Source organism: Sturnus vulgaris, chromosome 2 (assembly GCF_052056855.1).
Source record: "Sturnus vulgaris isolate bStuVul1 chromosome 2, bStuVul1.hap1, whole genome shotgun sequence".
Classification (NCBI taxonomy): domain Eukaryota; kingdom Metazoa; phylum Chordata; class Aves; order Passeriformes; family Sturnidae; genus Sturnus; species Sturnus vulgaris.
Window position 1 is genome coordinate 1333595 of NC_142244.1, and position 17542 is coordinate 1351136.

A 17542-nucleotide genomic window follows, 5' to 3' on the forward strand; every position below is an offset into this window, starting at 1 on the left:
TCCTGTGAATACTTCAGCAGTTGATCCTGACCAACATGGAAACTGTGTGGCTAGTGTACCTTCTAAAGTCATTGTTGTCAAAGGGAAATTCTGTTGGCATTTAAAAAAAATTGTCAAGGGCTAGGAATTACAATGGTGAGGTGTGTACCTTACTTGTTTGGCTACTTTAGGGGAAAAAAAAAACAACAACAAAAAAACCGAACAAACCCCCAAATCAGCCAAACAAATAAAAACAGGGAAAAAAAAACAAAAAAAACCCACCACCACCACCACCACCAAAAAAAAAACAAAACAAAAAAAAAAAAAAAAACCAAAACAAAAAAAACCAACCCCAAAACTACCTAACAACAAACACAATAACAAAACAAAAAAAGGCAAAAACACATACACACAAAACCTAAAGCAATCCAAACCAAAAAAAAACAAACAAAAACCAAAATAGACAAACACCCAACCCAAAACAAATACACCCCCTCCCCCTGCAAGCACAAGAAAATTAAATGTTGGGCACCTCTCTATATCCCTGAGTGTCAAAATACCTCTGACTATGGCTAGAAAGTGTGACATTGCATTGGTAGAAACAATTCTAGGATGTGAAAGGCTTGTGGAGAATACAGATGTGCTGATGTGACTTCACTCATCTGTTACCATGAACACTCAACCTCAGACATCATAGCCGTGCACTCTGATTTCAAAGAAACTTTCTGTAACCCATTGTTTATTTAATACATATATGAAATAAGCGAATAATACAATTTTAATGGACACCTACTGGAGAAGTTGATTTTTCCTTTCTCTGTTGCATAGTATGGATTGACCCTCAGGGGAATATTTACTTCTTACAGACTTGCTGTAGGTTGAAATCATGGAGTTTTTGTGTTTCTTCTTTTCTCATTGCCTTCACTCATTCATAGCTCACTTGTAAAGTTATAACTCCTAGGGTGAGATATGACATGGGTCTAAGCTGGAGAAATCTATACAGCAATTTTGTTTTCTGTAGTTTAAATATGAGACTGAATCGATCAATTCTGTTCCTTGATAATAGATTTCTGCAGCGGTGGGGCCAAGGAGAAGTGAAATTTGCTCACTCCTTTTTTTGTGCAAAATTACCTGGTCGGTGCCTGTCAGGTGATTTCTGTGTCGTGTCCTCCCATCCCTCCCAGCTTCTTGTGTCACACTATCCCAACTTGAATGTCAATACTCTCCGTTATCTTTCCAGGTCAAACTTAGCTGGATCTTTAAAAGGAGGAGACATTGATAAGTCTCTGAAAAAGTTTGGGTTTGTGCTGATCATATCCTCTCTTGTGATGAGGCTACAGTTTAATCTTTACAGAAAGATGTTGCCTGGTCTTTCCCATTCAGGGTCTTCATTATGACAGACTTCCTACAGTTACTACAGAACCACAGTTTTCTGCAAGTTCAGTACGTGTAGCTTTAACTACAGAGTAGTCTTGCTATCACATTTCCACTTAATGTGACCTTCACTGTAAGTTTATCATAGTAAACTCTATCAACTTTGGAAATGCCTCTTGATATGAGTCATTCATAACATGCATACCTGAACAAAAATTGCCAGTCTCTGTATGCTTTATTATTTTGTAAAAGATTAAAATGTCCAAATTTGACATGTGGAAAAAAAAATCCAGAATGGAAATAAAATATCTCTCTGAATTACAGACTTCAAAGGAAATCCTACCTGCACTGCCAATAGTTGAATTTCTGCTTTTCCACTCAGAACCTATTCTGAATTATTCAAGTGCTCCAAGTCAACAATTTATTTTTCTCATTCCCTCTTTTTTTTTTTTTTTTTAACATGTGGAATCCTAGATCTATTTTTAAAGCGTTATGAGTTTATTCTCAGAGTATATTTAAATCACTTCTTTGACTCTTTCTGTTGAGCCCTTTCTTCCTTCTTTGGCTCATCAAAGTCTCAAAAAAAAAAAAAAAAAAAAAAAAAAAAAAAAAAAAAAATCAAATACATTAACCCTTTGTTGCCCACACTCCAGCTATTTGTAAGAGTAAAAAATCTTCTTCCTCAGGAGAGAAAGAGAGCGGTGGGTTATTTCAGTCAGCTGAATTAGACCTCAGAAAAAAAAAAGAAATTATATAGTCTGACTTCAAATGGGATCCAAATTTTTCAGAGTAATTTCTGCTGTGGTTTATTACAATCAAGTAACAGTGATACTTGCTGAAGAGTGAAATGAAGGTTTAGAAACATTTGGGATGCTATTTAAAACCTTGTCAGTGAATAATTTTTTAGATGGATTAGGCTATGGGCAGTCCAGGAGGATGGGAATTGTAAAGTTTTTGAGGAATGCTGGAATTACAGGGCAGTGTGGCAGAGTGGCCTAAGCTACACTCTAGGAAAGAACTCTTTGGTCCTTCGATAAGCAATCAGTCTCAAGTTTGCAGGGAGGGTATTGTACAGGAAGCTGAGGTGGGTGTACCCCTAGCACTGTCCAGACCTCACTAAATCCCTGTGCAGGTACATCCAGTGTGGCCACACAGCTCCTCTGAGTGTCCTGTAGCAGTGGTGTCCATCCCAAACAATTGGATAAAATCCCTGCTGTAGCTGCTCCTTGCCTGAGTGAAAGCACAGCCCAAACAGCTCTTAAGGCTGCTTCCCCTCCAATCTGTGCAAAGTCTGGTTTGGTTTGCTGGGGTATGTGATTTTCCTTTGAACCTGCCCTCTCAAGTATTTAACTTTGAGAACTCTCCTAATTTTGCTTTCTGCCTCCAACTTTCTGATTTATAATGTGCTTGTAGCTACTTCATTGTGGTAAATCTTAACTAAAGGAATGTATGGCTGTTGCTCATTGGCCTTTGTATAACAATATTTAGGATACGCATACTTAATTACTAACTTTTCTTCATCTGGAATCTCTTGCTAATGATATTTTTGAGATGGGAGATGTTAATCCCTTTGTTGAGATCAGCCATATGCTCTTTTCCTCTGATTATAATTTCTTTCTTTTTATAAATTACCACAGTGCTATTGAATGTGCATTGGTGAGGGAATTTGTACGTTGGCTGGCAGGGAGAATGTTACAGGTGTGAACTGTGATGTTTAATAATCTTTATAAGAGCTGTGTGATTTCTTTTTGACAGTTTTTCATCAAAACTGTGCTGTTATTGAAGTTGAAATATTAGCAGAAATGAATTATTCTGACAAACTTTGAAAGGAAAAAAGTTGAAACATTAACAACTGATTTATTTTCTCTCGACTTGAACTTTTAGTATTAGCTATCAGTACACTTAATATCATATGCACAAAAAATTTGCATTTACGCTTTTGTTCATCTTGTCCTAATCCCTTTCTCTGCTCTAAGACAAGTTTAAGTAAAACTTTTTCATTCCTGGAAGATGTCCCCCAAACCATCTTTAAAGTCTTTTACCTCTGCATGTGATTTGTTCTAATATTTTCAGATTTTTTTCTAACTCAGAGCAAAATTAAAAGTTCAATGTTGAATTTTAAAGTAGAAAAGCTTTCAGTTGTAGGCCAGCTCAAGAACAATATCTTGTCCTTCCATTTTAGGCAGTGATTCCCTCATATTGTGTAAACTGAGTAGAGACAGATTTACTAAGATTTACTACAGTCTGTGAAGATCTTAGGTTTTGCTGGGAGACTAAAAAAACCCCAAATGAACAAACACAGATTTTTTTTTTTTTCTAGGAGAAAAAGATGCCTTTTTTTGTGGTGCTCTTCTTTGTCAAAATTAGTCTCATTTATATGTGTAAAGTTTTCACTGAAGTATTACTAGACATTCAAAGGTTTAATTCAGGATTTAGGTTCTGGTTTTCTCCAGTAGGATATAAAGTTAACTGCACATTTCAGCATTTCCTGTGATTTTCTTGCTGTCTTTAATCCTTCTAATTACACTCTGTTGTCTTCTGCCTGAATCTGGTTAATACACTTCATTTTCCTATCCTTATTCTTTGTGCTATTTGCACAGCTACCCTGAGAGGATTCCTTTTGGAAATCAGTGAAATTAGTCTGATTTGTTTTTTTCATTCATGAAAAGTTCTAATTAGACAAACAGTCACCATCCAAACTCAGACTTGCACAATTGCAGCTATAGGAATTCTGGTTCTGAATCAGCCTGGCAGATTCAGAGGTCTCCTGCATTTCTGGGAGTGCTGGAGACTCCACCAAGGGAGTGGAGTGAATGAACATAAACCCTTGATTTGAAATTTTTCACTGTAGCTTAAATTCAGAGCTTCCAATGAGCCGATGTGAAAATGTAGGCAGAACATCATGAAATAGAAACATTATTAACTCTGTGTGGCTGTTTTCTACCTGGTGGAGTAGGACTGCAGGAGTCCTCTCTCACACAGAAATTTGCCCGTGTGTGTAATGACAGATTCCCTGTGGGGCAAGCATATGGACATGGATTACAAAGTGCATGTTACATTCTAAGTTGGTGAGGTAGCTGATTCCTTCATAATTTGTTACGTATCAATCAGTCATAAGTGGCTTCTCAGGCTGCATCTCTCTGAGCTGATAATAAGAGTGTTTCTTTACTTTATGCTACCTAAGGTGAATCAGCACATCTTCTTGCAGACTTTAAAAAACAACCTCATGGCTGATCTTCTGTAATCTTGTAGGTAATTTTTCTAAGGCCTAATATTTAGCATTTTACAAGTGTTGTTACAAGTGTTGTGTGACAATCTCTACCACTACATGTACTTGTATGTCTGGCAGACTGCAGAGTGATTAAATCTAGATTGGATAGCTTGCTGCATATAGGATGTAAATATGTGTACACTATTACATTTAAATAAAGTAAATGGTGGTTACATGGAAAGATTCAGGGGGAAAAAAAAGAAAAAATGATGTCAGATTGAAGCTCACCAAAACCAAAAGACTGTGATTGTTTTAAACTATTGAAAATAATTTAATAGATGCAAATTTATTTTTAATAACTGTGCTTCGTTTTCCAAGGCAAAAATTAAATCACACCACTTTTTTGAGTATGCACATGTAGTAGCATACATGATTTTGTGTTTTCTTATAGAAAACACATTTTTAAGGCTGTTCAAGAGCTCTAGGCTATATTTACAATCAGAATTAATGCATATTCTAATCCCCAGCATGCCTTTGAAAATATCAAACAACATTTATTAAGCAGAGAAATATAAACACGAGGTCACATTTCTTGTTCTGTAGGCATTAACAGATCAAATTGGGAAAACAATTTCTGACCTTGAAACACAGGAAACAGTTATAGTTCTGTTTTCACTCAACCTAAAATTAGGCTAACTTGTCCTGATGAAATACTTCTAGGTTGAAAGAAAAAATGATTTAATTAATCCAGATTTTTAGGGCATGCATCACTCTATATCCCAGGTGCTATTGAGGAATGATGAAGATAATTGCTTTGACTTGATCATTTGCCTTTTTAGTAGAAATTATATTATGTTTAGTTGTAAATCAGGATGACCTGGCATTTATGTATTCAGATTGAACAGATGAAAGGGAGAAAAAGTAATGCAATGAGGTCAAGGCAAAAACTCATTTTGATTAACCTGCAGTGAAACCATTTTCTGGAGGGGGAAAAAATTGCAACAAAATTGAAATGATCTTAGGGGTTTTTTTGGTGGATTTTTTGTGGTTTTTTTTTTTAACAAAATAAAACTAAATTTGATTGAACTTTTCTATTATAGGAGCTCTAACTGGATATATTCTGCTTTTTATGACTGAGTATTAACCCTGAATATTTCTGTTTTATTTGGTACTATTAGGAAACAGCTACGCTGGTGATCAGCAAATGATAAAGTGCTGTCTGTTCATCAATTCATTATTTTGTGTGTTATATTTTTACACAGAAATATTCACTGAAGCTTAAAGCAATGAAGCAAAATATAAAAATGGAAATAATAGATTATAATGGTTATTTAGAAGTATTTTTGTTTTGGGTAATCTCTAAACTTGTGCATCTGTTCTGATTTCAAACAAAACCAATTTTGAAATGTTCTAATACCTGCAAGTGTAGTTCGCAAACACTCCAGTTCATTTTTTTGTCACTGCAGGAGACATTTGTTATTGGCAATCTCAGAGGAAAGCTACAATCTTAAGAGGGAAATGAAAAAGGTAATTTTCATTAAAATACAACAACTAACTTGCATAAAAATTTGAAACTACAGCCAATTCAGCCATGTAAATAAAGCAGATGTTTTCTTGTGATAAAACCAGGAAAAACATGGCAGAGAATTAAAAGACCTGACTTTTTATGCTTGCTTGAATGATTATGCAGATTGCAGACCAGTGAAATAACAGATCCAGAGCACATTCCTACATATTCTTCAACATCTCCCTCTATATTGGGTTTTCTAAATGGGCTTAACAATCCATGACAGGCAGCTCGTCTTTCATATTACAAATGATGATCCATGTACAGTCAATGACAGAGAATGAAGTCCATCAGAAATGTGAACAGTGCCACAAAGTGTTCAAAACTCACTCCTAGGAAACATTTGCATGACATTTAAAAATTGAAATTCTTCTGATTTCAGGAGGTCAGCCTTTTGATGGAAAAAATCAGTGAGGGCAGATGTTTTTCAATACTTATTAAATTGTTCTGAAAAAGACATTTTGGAAATTTTCTCAGAAATCATTGCTAGGTTTTCCATGAAAACCTGCTAGAGAATACTTTCAAGGAGTATTGCTCAATATATGATTGTTTGTTACTGAAGGACTGTGCATGAAGGATCACAGAATTGTTTGGGTTGATAAAGGTCTCTAAGATCATCATGTCAAACCATTAACTTAGGGCTGCCACCACAAAACCATGTCTGTCACGTGTTTTAAATGCTTCCAGGGATGATGACTGAGCCACTTCCCTGCAGCCTGTTGCAGGAACCTGGCTCAGGTGGGGACAGCCCCACTGTGAAAGGACTCCTCGAGGCTGAGTGCCAGGATGCACATGGCAGCAGAAAAGGCAGTAGGTTGTTCCTTTAAGAAAAAAAGGATAGCAAGATAAAACATACGTTATTCTTGAAATGAACATTCTTGAATGTTTTATCTCCGTGGAGTCACCAATTGTGATTGAAATTAAAAGTACTGATAGCAGTGGGAGAGAGAGGGTGTGTTGCCCCACACAAAGCAAAAAGTGAACATGGAGACTGAAATGAATAATGGAGTTGCACGTGTTTTTTGAAGGCCAATCTCCAATTACTTTATCTTAGTCTTGAACTCGACTTAATCCTTTTCCTTCTCTTAATTTTTAGGACTAGCTATGCTGCCACCTAAACTAAAAAAGCACCACAGAAAAAGCTTCAACAAGACTGCATTCACATAATTATTTTATTTAATTGTACACTTGCTGGGGCTGAGGTCTAAAATGCAGAATTGGTGTACTATGTATCAGAAATACCGGATATGTATGGTATAAATTTTAATGGCAGAAAGCTGTTTTAACTGGTGTTAATAGAACCCTACAAATCTGGAAAACCGTACCACTTAAAGCATGTTCTGCACATACCATTAAAGGATCTAGGTGTACACAGATAACATATTTTAAAAAACTTGTAAAAGATGAATATAGAAAGACTTATTTTTCAGGGTTGTCAGTCAAATTTGTTTTTATTAAGTAATTACAATGGCTATACCTACTCCTCCTTGATATATTTTTTGAAATTAAAAGTACTGGCTTGGAGCTGGAATAATTGGAAGTCATTGTAAAACTAAATTTAAAATATTTTCTGTTCCACCAACAACAGCAATAACAGGTGTTCAGTAACACATTTATTTTTGGCATAAATGCATTTAAAAAAACCTGATTACACATCTGACAGGTGAAAAGACAAAAGAAGAGCAGAATAAGTTTATTTTCACTTTTAGAAAAAAATTTAACTCTAAGGATTATTTAACCCCTAACGCTGTCAGCAATAGAATAAAGTTTATCAGATTATTCTCTTGGGTAAAGTATGATAAAGAGTAGCCTGTAAATGGAATATTTTATTATGAGTTTAAAGGGTCCTTTAGATATATAGTCATAACAAAAATCAAGGGTTTATGGATTTCTCTGGAAGCATACAAAACACTTCCTATCATTGATATCAATACATTTTGAAGTATTCCAAGTCTGTTTTATGTGGATGTTTTTTAAATGTGGGGATTTTATTTTTTAACTTTGGCGACCTTTCAAAATATATTTCCCTTGGAGAGCAGCAGGAGGAAGTTGAAAACACAAAATTCTCCGTAAAAAGAAAAACTTTGAGGGGATTTTGGGCATGACATTGTTTTGCTGAGACTTGGTGTGACGTCTATGTTTTCCATTATGTATGTTCTTTGTACTATATTATAAAGGCCATACATCATGTTTTATATATTAGATAACTAACAGTTGTTAGTCACCTGATCCTATTAAATTTGAAAATTTTACCATGCTAAATGCCATATTTAATGTTTATGCATGTTGTCCCTTTCTTATCTACCACTTTTTTTTCCTTAATTAAACAAATGGCTGAAAAGGATCCAATTGTTAGGGATATGAATAGAAAAACAAATATTTATTTTTGTAATACCCCTTTAGAATTGCTATTTTATTCTGATTCATAAGACGGTGATACCAACACTATGAAATACAAATTTCCAGTCTTTGATACAGATTAGATCTTTCTGCTCTAAAATGTATTCTTAAAAAGTGTAAGATAGTCCTAAATACTCAGTCTTGAGAGCTCTTTTTGAACCACAGTTATCTCTGAATAAGTCAGTTTCTAGACAAACTAGTAGATCTCAGGAAAACAGTTCACTCTTCTAGAGAATGTTAAAATAAAAATTTGGAAAAAAACAGAGGTCTCATGACATCCAATCATGGCAGATAAATAAAGGAGAGATTAGTGGTATTTAAAGAAATATGTGAAGTATATTCAATTATCTTTGAAAGGACCTTTTTGTTGAGGCAGATCAAGGGCAAAATATTGCCTTTGAATGTCAGCATGTAAAAAGAATTGCTGCAAATTGAAGTAAACATGGTTGCTACTAATGCCTGAATTTAATTTTTTCTTCAATGCATTTTTTAGTTCTGTATGTACTTTTTTTACCAGCAATGGAACTAAGTAGGTGGTGAAATTGGGGTTTTTTTTGTGTTTTGTTTTGTTTTAATGTGTACTTTCTGAGTGCAGCATGAAAATGGCACAGAGGAGGTAAAAAATATTCTCTGCTTGATACTGGGATGTGAACAGAGTTTTAGAGTTGAGTGTTTTTTCATGTACAGAGTATTTTGCAAGGTATACGCCTTGCCATATACCACCATTGAAGTGTGATTATTGAAAAATCTGCGTGCTAAAATGCATAATAACCAAGAACAACAACAACAAAAATCCCAACAGTGTCTTTTATTGCTATTTATTATTGCTTTATTTTTTATTTATATGGGAGTAAAACCCGTAGACTGTATTTTTATAGATGTTATATAGAAAAGAAAGAATAAATTATTTTCTTTTCAGACACAGCAATCACTCTTAAGATTGTGCATATCTATTTATCTCTTTCCCACCTGCTACTGGAGTTCCAGCTACTGTCTCTTAAAACATCTGTCACTCTTTTGGAATAAAGCATAATTACTTTTAGCAGTCTTGCTTTTCTCTGTCAGGATTAAGAGGTGCAAGTGGCAATAGCTGCATATTGATGCCTTTATTGTGTACAAGACATTTGGATACTCTTTCTTTACCATGGCAACATATTGCTCTTTAATGGTACAATTGGCTGTTGTCAGTCAGAGAGAGTCACAGCCATAAATTATCAAGGCAGGAAATGCTGCTGGCTGCTCTTGTAACCTGGAGGGCTGAGGGGAACTGGAAGAAAATGACAACGGTGATGTCAAGCAATGCTGACTGAGGGAGAAAGGAACAAGTAGAGTTTGGAGCTACTGGCATAGCCTTGATGATTTTGAGCATCATCTTTTCTTCCATTCAGGTTCGTGGTAAAAGGGAACCCTGTTCGAGAGAAATGATAATTGTAGCTGAAAAGACTGTGTTTGCTTTTGCCAACAGGAAATAAGGAGATTACTGGGTCTGTTCTCTTGCAGTTATCACAATGATGCAGATGTTCTGCTTCTGGATTTCATAAAGTTTCTATCTGAGACTTACCACTACAATCTATATGTTTTAATTATATGAAAGGAGAAATCATCCAACAGTTCCTTTCACCTGGGGATCCAGGTTATGATGCCAATCCTTTAGATCTCAGAGTGACCTTTAAATCTGTACAAGAAAACACAGGCTAGCCAACATCTATTGAACTTTGGCCTTTGAAATGAATATTTTACACACATGGATTTGAAACGGGCTTATTTTTTGCAATGTGTTAAGTACAAAGGAGAAATCAAGGAACAAACACTTATTAGGCCATTAGCCAGAAAGCCCACATCTACAGAGTTATTTCTATATTTCTAAATTCATATCTAGGGACAGAGATCTAAATGATCTAATTTTTAGAAGCACTGAACAACCCTAGGCACTGTAGAACTGTTGGCTTACTAAGTAGAAAGGGATTGAAAACATGAATTTGGATCCCAGCAAAGCAAAGGCTGTTGTTTCATATTTTCAATTCCACAGAACTCACGTTCTGGCAATTGTACAGACTTTTGAAAGAATCTTGCAGTTTACTAGAGTTTGATATGAGTTTTTAATCCTCTAAATGAAAACCCTGGGCACTGAAAATATCCATGTTCAGGAGCATGCATATTCCTCTTATTTTCTGTTCCACAAAGGAATTCACAGTGGAATGAAGAGTTGTACAACATTAAGATTGTGTGTCTTATGTTCTTACATACCTTGTTTTTCATTAGGCTACTTTCTTAAGAGTTTGAATCTAGTAAATATCCCTTTCTTCTTCCCTCTCCTCTCTCTCTCCCCCTCTCTCCTCCAGGTGTGGGTTGGACTCTCCTCCCAAACAACTAGTGACAGGATGAGAGGACACATTCTCAAGCTCTGTCAGGGGACGTTCAGGTTGGACATCAGGAAGAATTTTTTCATGGAAACTGTTGTTAAGCATCGGAATGGACTTCCCAGGGAGGTGGTGGAGTCATGATCCCTGGATTCAGGAAATGACTGGATGTGGGACTAAATGCCATGGTTCAGTTGACAAGATGGTGATTGGTGAAAGGCTGAACTCAATGTTCTTGGATGTCTTTTCCAACCTAAATGATTCTGGGAACACTTTTTTAACAGTTATCTCTGCAAAATATGGTATTTGCAGAAATTTGAGATAATATTTACTTCTGAGTATTATAAACACAAAATTCATGTTTTTTTTAAAATATGTGAGTTAAATTTTCTAAGTTTAGATTTCTATTGCTCAAACTCTATAGAGAAGAATTTAAAAAATACAGAATTGATTGAAGACCCAGGTGTGTGCCTGCTAGGATTGGTGAGACTTTTTCAATAATGCCTCAGTAGAGTTATGAAATAGAAATTTGCTGCAATTAACATTGGTGTTTTATGCTGCTGAAGTGACTATTCTGCTTTTGTGTCCAGAACGTCTTGTTCTCTGGAAGCTTGTTTGGGTATATAGCATATACCAGATATGTCCTAAACCCCAGTAAATTAGGTAATATCTGCCTTAGATTCTGCCTTAGATTCTGTTCAGAAACTCCTACGTGACCTTTTTTTCATTCTTGGTTATCCAGATGTCTTCAAAATTTTTTTATACATTGGAGTTTTGATACAGTCACCAACTCACATTATTATTAGCTGAATAAATAGCTGAGGGATTAAAAGATGGCTCTGTTTACAGGAGCTGGGAAACTAAAATAGCAGATTCTGCTCAGCCTTGGCAGTACACAGGAGTGAGCTGACATGATGAATGCAAACAAACAAACCCCATGTTTTATGGTATTTTTGCTACTGGTTACTCTTGCTATAACGATGGGCAGTCAATAAATGTTTTGAGCAGTAAACCACAGTCTGTCCTCTGGGGGGTTTTCAGCAGGTTTGCTGACTGGGTTTGTGCAAGTGCATTCAACCACAGTATGCTAAGGTGTGCAAGGTAGGATACATTTGAACCATGACATGCTTTTTATCCACCGTCCAGTCTTTGTTAAGATTCTTTAAAATGTCAGTGGATGGAGGTTTTGCCCTTGTCTGCCAGCATGGTTGGAAGTCTATTGAAGAGACAATTGTTGTAGTTTTTGTTCCAAGAAGACTTTTGTTAGACTCTCTGCAGATGTATTTCAATACTTTCCAATGGCTCTACTTTGGGGTATTCTGTGATTTAGAAAACTCAGCAGCCTTAATCTTCTGATCTCTGTGACTCTGAAGACATTAAGACCTGTATTTTAAAGTAGCTTTACAATCAAAAAAAAAAGTGAGATTCTGCTTTTGTTAAACTTACTAGGTTTTTTGTTGTCTTCAGACCAAGACTTCAGTAAGCTGATTTGAGGGCTTAAGAGACACTTTGAATATCTAAATTTATATATTCTGTGAAATTTGGTTACTCCTTCTTATCCACTGAAATATTTCCCATATACTTATATCAAAGGAACACTTTCTTTTGTTTTATTTGCATAGTTCCTAGCAAAGTGTGGTGTGATACTAGCTTGGGGCTTTTGAGTGGTTTCATGGTTCAAAAAATGATTAAATATCATGCTTGTCATAAAAGGTCTGCTGTATGTTTTGGGTTGGATTTCTTTTTTAAAGCCTCGCTAACTACATGAATTATTAATTAAATTTCAAAATGAAAAGCTTCCAAAACTTGAAGTATTACAAATGGAATGTGGTTGTAGAAACTTTTTCTATTCCACAGAATTTATCCTGCATTTTCTTGTTAACTAATATGACAGATTGAATAACTCATGTTACTCAATTTACTGAATTTGCTTCCTTGATGTGTCAAGACAAAATGTAGTTTTCCGTGGGTGGGCACATCGGCTTTGCCAGTGATTTGTCACATTGGTAAACTATTAACACATAAATATTAGTACTGTGAGGAAAACATCCAGGTTATATATCAACTAATTTATATTGGGATTATTCTCATGTTTTCTTGATGTCTAGGTTTTATGAGGTTTTGACCAGGTAAACTGTTGCTAATAGTCATAGCTCAGATACCTAAAAGCACAGAAATTTATGGACTCTATGTCTTAGCCTATGTGTCCTGCTGTGACTCCTGAATTCATGGTGTAACAAATTTGTTTTATCCTCCTGCAAGGAAAATTGGATAAAATGAGTTTTTTAGCCATCTGCTCAGAAAGTATGAAAGAAAAGTTCACAATAGAGTGTGTATAATTATAAGGTGATGTGTGGTTACTGCGCTAGAAAGAGAAAGAGAGCAAGGACAGCAACCCACATGGACCTCTTCAGGGAGAAAAGGCCAACTTTATTGAAAAGACAGCCCGTATTTAAAGCATGTCATGTGGAGCTAGGACAGGACAGTAGCTCATTGGACAATTGGGAAAAACAGCCATGAGACAGTACCTCAGGATGTATCCCACGGGAAAGACCACCAGGTATTAATCTTTATTATGAATTCCACTCTGTTTTTCACCGTATTATCACCCTGGGAGACTTCCTCCCTAACTGAAGCCATAGTCAGCTTGTCAGCCTGGGAATGAACCTGAGAGGCAGGGGAAGTCCAGGCCTGAGAAAGAATTCTCAAGCTGTAATTTCCTAGCTCTCTAAATGTGTGTGTCCACAGTGATGTACTGTATAACATTCTGCATGTGTGTGACTGTGTTAAGCAAACTACATGCAAAATTTATTACACAGTTTTCTTTACCACTATTAACATTTCTAGCCTCACTGTGAGGCTACCTGTGTTATGCTTAAGACTGTAGCTTTCTTAAAAAAGGTTTCACTAAACAGAGCCCTTAGAGGCAATGCCAGCATTAGTTATGTTGATGTTGATTTCACTAGTGTGAGAATACCACAGGTCTTTCTGCTTCACATGCAGGAGCCAAACTGAGGCTGTGAATTATATTTGTGAATTCCCTTCCACAGTGCCAGATGCCTGTACTGGCCCTGTCATGTACCCTGGCTGCAGATCAGCTGCTCCTCACCCGGACTGCTGCCTTTCCATACTGACTCCTAGCTGCACACATGCCAGCACTGTGTGACAGTTTTTGGAGATGTCCTGCAGTTTCCTTGCATAGCCAATTTGAACACTGCAGAACTACTGGAATGGGATGCCTATACCATGCTACTGGAAAGACATAGATGCAAATATATTACTGTGTTCACAAAGTCTTCAGGTGACCTTGAGCAGTGTATTAAGTGTATTAAAGCACTCAGCCTGTGAGGACTTGCTGTCCATTTGGAGATGTAACCTTATGTGATCTGTCCTTATTAGTAAAGAGCAACTTCTTCTCTAGGAAACATACAGGAAAGGCTCGTATGCTCATTTTTGTGCCTTGCATCTCTTAGGGGAAAAAACCCCAGTCCTTCTGCTGCCACTTTCAGTGTTCTCATGCAACAGAGAGTTTATCTGGCATGTAATTGGAAATGAAGAATGAGAATGTAAAAGAAAGTTTAGGACAAATATAAATGCAGTGTGTCCAGATACAAAACCAGATATATTGTAAACTGGTATATAAATATAAAGGTGGGTCAAATTTAAAATGAAAAATCTTGCATCACAGACTTCTTTCCTGTGGTCTGTTTTCCAGGCTGTCAGTTTTCCTAAAGTTCAGAATCAACTGGGTGTTGGTTTGGTATAGGGGAATTTGAGCCTGACAGTGCTGATAACCCTGAGTGCTTGTGCCCCTTCCCTTGGGCTGTTCCTCTGTTCTTTTTGCCCTCTTGTGCCTTTATACTCCAGTCTGAAATCTTTTGCAGACCACTGCAAACTTCTGCTACTGATTCTTGTAGTCATATGTGAGCACCTCAGAAAGCAGTTTTGTGAGGGTGTCATGGGCCATTAGTCAAGGCTTGTGTGAATGACTGCAGTGGATTGGATGCTCTGTGTTTCAGACACTGCATGGAAATGCCTGGAAGGAGACTGACATTACTAAGAAGTTATTCAGTACTGACCTCTTCCATTCTCCTCGCAGCTAAGCATCCCAGACTAGTCACTGCATGCCATCAGTCACCTGTAAAAGTCTACTTGGTCCCAGCTCCCAAGCAGATCTCCAAGCAAGGTGAAAATGTGCTCTGTTCCCTCCTTGTCCCATGTTTACTCAGGCAGGCTCCTCAGAACTGACAGAACGTCTTGTGAATAGAAATAAGATTTCAGCATGATTTCTCAATTATTCTGTAAATGCTAGAAAAGTTTTTTGATTATCAAGAGATACCTAATGAGTTCAAAATTCTGCCCAGAGTTTTATGTGTTCTTTTGGTGGCAAAAATATTTTGCAGTCCTCCACGTGAAAAGCAATTTGATCTTATATTTATTTCATGGAGCTTTAAAAAATAATTTCTGGCAAAGCTGAAATAAATACTATACTCTTTGCTGTATTTAATCTGAATAGAAACTGCTTTGTTCTTTTATCAACCAACCAATGCCCAACAACAACAAAAAACTTGAAAACCAACCAAACAAAAAATATTTTTTTTCTAACTGGCAGTTCTCCCACTTGGAGTAGTGGTTATGGTCATTATTATTCTCCTTTTAGATGAGGACCAGAAAGGAGCATGCACCTCTTTCCTCCTGCTCTCTCCCCAGGCACTGCTGTATCCGTGTGTGCTTTCTGGGATGCATGGAATGCACCAAGAATCAGCTCCACAGAAGTAGAGGGCCATGTGGTTCCTAGCCTCGTATGGAAAATTCGGTTTGCTTTGACATGGTTTTCAGACTCTTGGATTTGAGGAAACAAATTTTCTTGTCTTAATTTTGGGACAAAATCAGAGGTTGAAATGTTGGGATCTTTTGCACAGCGATTTTAAATCACTTCTATTTATACAAGTGCATTTGCATTCTAATAAATACTGAAGGAGTTTGCAATAGGATTGGAAAAAAAAGCTTTGAGGATCATACACACAAACTTGATTGACAAGATTAATGGGTTATTTTTTGTATCACAATGGAAGGTGAAAAACCATAAAACAATGATTACAAATTCTCTGTGTATTGTATTGGATACCTTAAAAGTATTGCAGGCCAGAATTAAGATCAGAATTGTCCTGGCAAAAGTAGTAAAGTGAATCTGACAGCTTGATTAATGCATTTGAAGTGTTTGAAGAAGAACAGAATGCTGGAAAAGCGATTTTGAGAAAAAATAGAAGCAGGTTGGGTATACCAGGACAAAACTCCATTTGCATACTACCTAGAGTGCATTACCTATAAATTTTAAAACAAATACCTTTTTAGAGGAAAAAATAAAAGTATACTCAATGAACTGAACATTTTCTGGTGAGATTACAGTCTTTTATATAAACCCTGATTCTCTAAAGTCTTTTAAATATGTGTTTAAATTTAGACATGTGTTTAAGTCTTTTTGAGATTTTGGAGCCTTGAAATGTCTAGATTGAAGGAAACATTTAACTACTTTCTAGAAAGGAGGGAAAGACTTTAAAAATAATGACTTTTGAAGAAGTAGGGTAGGAAACAATATGTTAAAGATTACCAAATAAGGATACATTAAAAAAAATGTATTAGCTATATTGAGCTTCTGTGTGTTATTACTTCCATGTTTCGATAAATTACATTGCGTGTAGCTTTACTGAGAAAGAAACAGAAATAATTTCCTAAATAGAATAGGAGGTATTTTGTCCTTTTTCACATTTTGCTGTGGATTTGCTTATCTATCTGGCCTCCAGCCAGAGAAATAGTGGTATAAGTAAGCAACTACTGTGTTTACCTAATGTTCTTTTCTAAATTATTTTATATTTTGCATGAGAATGCTGTTAGATAATGCTAGAGAAACAATTGCTTGCTTGTGTGATTACATGGGCGATTAAGATTACTTAGATGTCACCAGTTTACTTGCTTCTGGTAAACAAAGAACTACACTTTTTAAAATTTGGAGATCCACTGTGTACTTTTGTGTCTGTGCTCCTATAAAAGAGAAGACATCCAGCAATAAGTGTGTGTAATAAGGTAAGCAATAAGGTCTTCAGTGGTGACTGAGCTTCTGGAATATCTTGATCTACCCTGGATCCAGTAAACAGAACTGGCTATGCTAATCAAATAGTAACTTCTTAAAATTCCTTTGAGCAAGGGCAATATTGCCTTTCAGCTTCAGACACACCTTAAAACTGCATTAGTCTTTTTAACCCTGTGAAAGATTGGAAATGGGACCAGATCTAAAGGATGATTTTTTGGAAGCCTCTCCCCAAAAATTATTTGAAGTCCATGAATTGTTTGAATATTTTTCAGATGTGGAGTTTTTGGATTCTATTTTTTGGACTCAAGAGAAAATGACCCTTCAGTGCTACAAAATATGTATTGTAAAGAAGATCAATTATTTTGTGGTGTTCTGCTTGACATTAAATTGAAGACTATCCCTTCCTGGATGCACTTGTGTACAAGAAGATTTACAATAAAACTTTTGAGCTCATAAATTTAAAATTTTAAAAAAATAATCAAACAATTATTATTTACCCAGCTGGTCTCTGAAACTTACTGATGTTCTATTTGGGTGGGAGGAGGTAGGCCAGATTTCCA

At 36.1% G+C, this 17542-nt stretch overlaps 1 long non-coding RNA gene across 1 annotated transcript in view; it reads left to right on the top strand.

Moving 5' to 3' along the window:
• LOC148224594 (uncharacterized) overlaps window positions 1-16496 on the top strand; it is a 118993-nt gene extending 102497 nt beyond the window's left edge. Inside the window, exon 4 of the long non-coding RNA XR_015801916.1 lies at window positions 10874-16496. This is a non-coding gene — a long non-coding RNA (uncharacterized LOC148224594). The remainder of the gene's footprint in view (window positions 1-10873) is intronic.
• The last annotated feature ends 1046 nt before the right edge of the window (window positions 16497-17542 follow it).